At 35.2% G+C, this 5,926-nt stretch overlaps 1 protein-coding gene across 1 annotated transcript in view; it reads left to right on the top strand.

Annotated features, from left to right (window-relative positions):
• Positions 1-886: 886 nt before the first annotated feature.
• Positions 887-5,926, top strand: part of LOC138327987 (uncharacterized) — an 18,236-nt gene continuing 13,196 nt past the window's right edge. The window contains exon 1 of the mRNA XM_069274530.1: positions 887-1,090. The gene's annotated coding sequence lies outside the window, so the exon portion shown is untranslated. The remainder of the gene's footprint in view (positions 1,091-5,926) is intronic.

Genomic DNA, 5,926 nt, shown 5'->3' with positions numbered 1-5,926 from the left:
CAAGCTTTGTGGAGAACTAAGTAATTGGCGTATAACAGCACCAGTAAACCAGTAAACTTTGAAATAAGACAATATTCGTCGAAACTTCACCTCTGTGTCCCTATATAGATTGCCGGGGGTCGTATCACTTTTTCACACGTCCTAGATAATGGAATTCCAAATATAAAGTTTTATTTCCTGTTATTAACTATGAATGGTGATTTTGAACTTTCCACCAGTTGTGTATATACAATATCCTTGTGTATCTAAATAAAACATAAAGCATACAGTAATGCGCGTGTGTTAGGAACACGTGCAGTAACAATACGTCTGTATTGATTTCATTTTACAATCAATTTTATGTCAGGTGTCACAGACAAACTTGGATTCAAAAACGCGAATCTTGACGCCGTGTTGAATACAGAACACGTGAAATCCATCTCAAAACAATGCCTATTACACGTGCGCGTGACAATTAGTTGACATTAATGAATCTGTTGGATGTTCGATCACCGCACGTGTTGGTAAGATTGGTGACGCTAGGCCTGGTTAGTTATTATGATAGATAACAGGCGACTCGGAATGTCGTGTACAATCTTGCTACATTTATCTGCAATATGATCTAGATGACCCCCAGCAAATTGTTGTTGAAATGTCATTTTCCTGTTCGGTTGTTTTAACAATGCTATGATATAATTCTGCTGGCTATTAACAACAATGTTTTAAATGTACCTATATGTTCGCCATTTTTAAAACAACACAATACATAATTATTGTATTTCAGAAAAGCAATATACTGTTCACATAAACCTGGTATCGATACTGTATGTGGAATGCGCTTTGGAGGTAGAGCTTTAGCCAATCAGAGCGCATTGCTATCTGGGAGCCGAATCACGTGTCTGAATACATTTAGTGCGGCAACAAGCTGTGCGTAAAGCACTCGGCCCTGGTAGAAGGCACTAGCGTATAGTTTGACGGACGAGTTGAACAAAAAAAAAACCTGGAAAATATTCGTTGATAGTTCATTTTAATCAGGACGTTTATTTTGCCTGTGAATTGTGTATTACAGGCTTTGTGAACATAATACTTGGAATAATAATTTACTGAAAAGGTAAGGGACACACCTTTATATTTATTTATTGTTTATTTTTACCAATTTCTAAAGCCATTGATATAATAACTTATGTAGGGATTTAAGTTTCATTATTATTAAGTTATTGTCATGTTCTGCTTTGTGAGTTAAACCTTTTTCGTGGTAAAGTCAACACAAAAATATTTACATTTATAATTTATCCCGGGCAAAAAATTCCAGCGTCGCCATTTTCTGTTCTAGGTTGTGGAAGCTATGTTACGTTTCTGTGAGATTCTGCAATATTGGCTACTGCATTTATATTTATTAAGCTATTCAAATTCTGTCGACATTAAGAAAACGACGTTTAAAATATGTGCAAAATGCATTGATAGGATTAAATGTGTTTGTCCTGTGTGTTTTATTGACATCGAAAGTATACTTGTAACGGGTATATTGTTGAATCGTTAAATATGCACGTGTAGAAAAGTGTGTGTCGAAAACCTCTTTGTCTTTCGTTTTTAATATTTTTACATGGTATCAGGGTCACTGAGATGTTTTGATATTATTATGATTTAGATATTGGGGCTGGATCAGAATTCCGATTAACATTCCTGTCGTCTTCTTCATATCTCATCTGGCTGCGCATGCTCAAAACTTGCATACAAAAAGCCTTTTCATCAGCTGAACCGTTTAGACAGATAAGAAATGATAAGACATAACTAACTCCTAAGCTATTTAGTAGTCCGGCTTTAATTTGTTGGTTTTCCAAAATACTTTATTGTTTGTTGTTGGTATGCGAGGAATGTTTTATTAACCACTCTCAGTGGTGTCACTTTCTCCGCGCGTCATCGTGAGATTGAGCTGCAAATGTCAAACCACTTAAATATGTACATAGATGCTTCGGAATTGTATTCCAACATATCATCACGAGACAAAATAAAATCCTTGCGAAAGCGAAAATAAAACCAGTAATATCACAGAATAAAAACGATGTCCCATGTTAAATTATTGATCGGCAACAAAATTAATTTTTATGGTTGAATGATTCCAACACCAGATATTTCCCAGTTATATTTTGATGGGAAAAAATGTTCTCACATTAGATATCTCAACAACAGTCATGTTATGAAATTTCCAGCAGTGGAAACAACGCGAATGGATATATATACATATATATATATATATATATATATATGATATATTTCAAGGATCATTACAGCTGGACTTATAATCAGTCATTGGTTCGGTGGGACTTGTAGCAGTTATCGAGGGTTCTCAAAGAGCATTATAGCATTATCCCTGGTTTGTCCTAGCCAAATATATTGTACAACCATTTTATCCGCATAGTCTGTTTTTTCTGATGGGGTTTCACCGAATGCAATATTATCACAAAGTGTTTTATAGATTGTGAACTGGTAATGAATATACACGTATTTTAATCGTCGCAACATTGAGATAATAAAATACTGGGGCCGCGGTGGCCGAGTGGTTAAGATGTCCCGACATATTACCACAAGCCCTCCACCTCTGGGATGCGGGTTCGAATCCCATGTGGGGCAGTTGCCAGGTACTGACCGTTGACCGGTGGTTTTTCTCCGGGTACTCCGGCTTTCCTCCACCAACAAACCTGGCACGTCCTTACATGACCCTGGCTGTTAATAGGACGTAAAACTATACAAACCAAACCAATTGAGATAATTATTTCGAAAATGCATTATTTACTATCAACAAAATTAATAGTAAATGTAAGATATCTTAAAAATAATAGTGGTAATCCGATAATAAAACTGGCCATATTTAAATAACATAATCAAGCTCGATCTTCACTTTAAAAAACAACTTTTATGACTCACTGATCATTGCCAAGAAAAGTATATGTGACAGGTAAGAGATTTTCTTACATATCAACTTTCGCCCGCCAGAGAGAGAGAGAAAAAAACCTTGACCCGGAATGCGTATACACCTGAAATATTATGCAACATATGATTTACAAAAAACACTTACAACATATATCAACACCTGTCAACTTGACAATAGTTTAAACCTAGATACCATTTTTTTTTATAAAACACCAATGATCATGATACAACTTGTTAAACATCCTATTTTTTGTTTCTTGGTCAATTTTTATCTATAAATAGACTGATAAGGTTACCGATATGTAGTAATTAAGGGCGTACATTCCCAGTCCTAATCCGGCTTATCCTGTTTCTTTTATTTTAAGTTTGGAATACTTTGTGAAATACTTACTTAATTAATAAAAACTTGAAATCTCTGCAAGATTTACAATCGGATCTTGGTTCGACGGGATGAGTACAATGTATTAATTAAACTATGGCTTTGATGTCCTGGCGGTGGCATAAATATCACAGTAAACATTTGTACAAAATCTATGTGGTATTTCGGTTCAGTTTACGTTCGGATGACCCACGGGCTTTAACCTTATCGACAGGTCTCCATCATTAGTCCGAGGTAATGAGACGAGTCGTGTATTACGTGGCTAAATTCCCCTACTATTAGTGTATATAGTGCGTCACATCTGGTCGATATAGGTAAGATAATATACCAGGTTTTTCATGGTGTTTAGTTTCAATTTCTCGACAGTACAGTATGATGATAGATAGCCCGATATACTATTTAAGGGGTGACCTGTAACTTCGGAAGTTTCTCTTTCTCTCGGGCGAATTATGTCGTCATTCATTAATATGTCCTCTCATATCCCACGGTAAAGAAACCTTTCTGTGAACCTAAAATATCTGTCTTGATGTCTTACGTTTACCCAAAGCGCTGGAAGAAGAAAAATATCACATGCATATGAACATATCTGGTTAGAAATGCAGTGAAGATGTCTGTTAAAATACATTAGTAATACGCAGAATATATTCTTCTCCGTGGACGTTTCATGTGAAAGCATCCCGACTGTTTTGTTTACTATGCACGTGTAATTATAACGTCTATGTATCTCACACGTGCAATATGCGTAACTCAGACGCTTGCAATATAAACATGAAGGTTATCTTGGGGAGAAAGGGGAGTAAACATGAAATAATGAGAGACTAATTTAATTATACAGAGATTTACCTTCAAAAGATGAATAAATTGATAATCGAAAACAGACATGCACGTGTAGTATCTAGCGCGAGTTGGGTTGGTGAATCCTTATGTTAAATACCCACGCATGGTGCTATAAAAATGTCTTCTGCAGACATTATTTTATGGTCGGAGTTTATATCGTTGGGGGAAGGAGGAGGTGGTTATTGAGAACATCAGGTGAATTCTCTATTTAGCACGATCGTACTACAATATTGAACCTCAGCTGATAACATTTGCCTCCTTTAGAATATATTTTTCTGTGAACTTTGTTATAAGCGGTGCTTTCTTTCATAAATATATCCGTTTTCTTTTATTTGTTTGTTAATTTATTTCTTCGTTTATATATTTATCTTAATATTTGTGTCGCTTGTTTAGTATTTATGTTTAGTCATTTTCGTATATATATATCATTTTACCATTTCTGCGAAGTTTTGTAAATCGTAGAAAGTAAACAATGCTTCTCTCTGCCGTATTTGTGTAACAGATTGTCACTGTCGATCGTACATGTCCTCACAAGCTGAAATGTTTTGTCTGTATGTATTGTTAATTGTACCCAACAACACGACAATATTTAGAGACCTGATCTTAAAATCCATTATCACGTGTGTAATTTAAATAGTTATATAAACAAAAAAATCTTTCAGGCGGTGTGAAATTCATCTAATGCTTTTCGAAAATATTTTTACAGCCGATAAATGCAACGGCATTGTGCTCGAACGGTACGCTGTCTTTTAAAGGCCAACTGTACTTAGTGTATAATTAACGGTTTGTGAATCATTAGATTCAATAGACTTATGTATATACAGTGACATTACATCATTGTGAACTAGTATCCTGCTAAAATGATTATCGCGACATAAAATAAAATATAAGGGCTTCATCAAAATAGAGTCGAATTCGCTTCCTTTACTAATTACCCATCAACTTAAACAGCTTCTTTCATTTTGGGTAACCATTCCTGTTGAAACTTATATCAGCATGAAATTTAATATGCAAATCCAGTATAATAGGTTAAATATGTAACAGGTATCGCGTAGTATAAACCACTTCAATATTGTTTGTTTGGGAAGACATGGCTTAATTGGCCAAACTAACAGTATACCTACCCGGCGTGAATCAGATATGGTATTTTATTGTAGACTTACAGTTATGTAGTTCAGTGTCTCCCATTCATACATGGACTATCAGATACGGGTATAAAGTTACGGTATCGGATATACAACACTTGTTTTTCTTGGTGTGGTGTGAACTCGTAAATCTTAAAGATTGCGACAAAACATATAACTGAAAAATCTTTTTAAGTACTAAACAAACAGAGGATTTGTTAGATAACTCCGACATGGTCCCTATCTCACAACATGTCTGGGCTGTGTTTAGGTTGAATATAACAATAAATCTCTTACATTCGGGTTAAAATCAGATAGCCAGTGGGGATACTTAATGTTCAAGTGTTCCATTAAATCAGCTGGTTATAAGCCAGTGGCCATCAGTGTCCAGTACATTGTCATTGTTATCAGATCTAACTGTATTATTTTCTCTTTGTGCCCGTAAACTGTCTCCAAACATATTGTTAACTAAATGTGTGTCTCCCATTCTAAATATTACCTTGGTAATATAATTCATTCATTCCTACAATAAAAGCCCATACCAAACCCCAACCATCCAATTTGGACTGTGATACAGAGGTTAGTTTCTACTGGAAGGTGAATGTAATTTTGACACTTTTGACACAAACTTTCATCTTTTGAAACTTAAGTTTGACTTTGAATATTTACAGTGATG

The sequence above is a fragment of the Argopecten irradians genome, chromosome 7, assembly GCF_041381155.1.
Source record: "Argopecten irradians isolate NY chromosome 7, Ai_NY, whole genome shotgun sequence".
NCBI lineage: Eukaryota > Metazoa > Mollusca > Bivalvia > Pectinida > Pectinidae > Argopecten > Argopecten irradians.
Note: the sequence above shows the minus strand (reverse complement) of the source record. Positions and strands in the feature narration are given on the sequence as shown.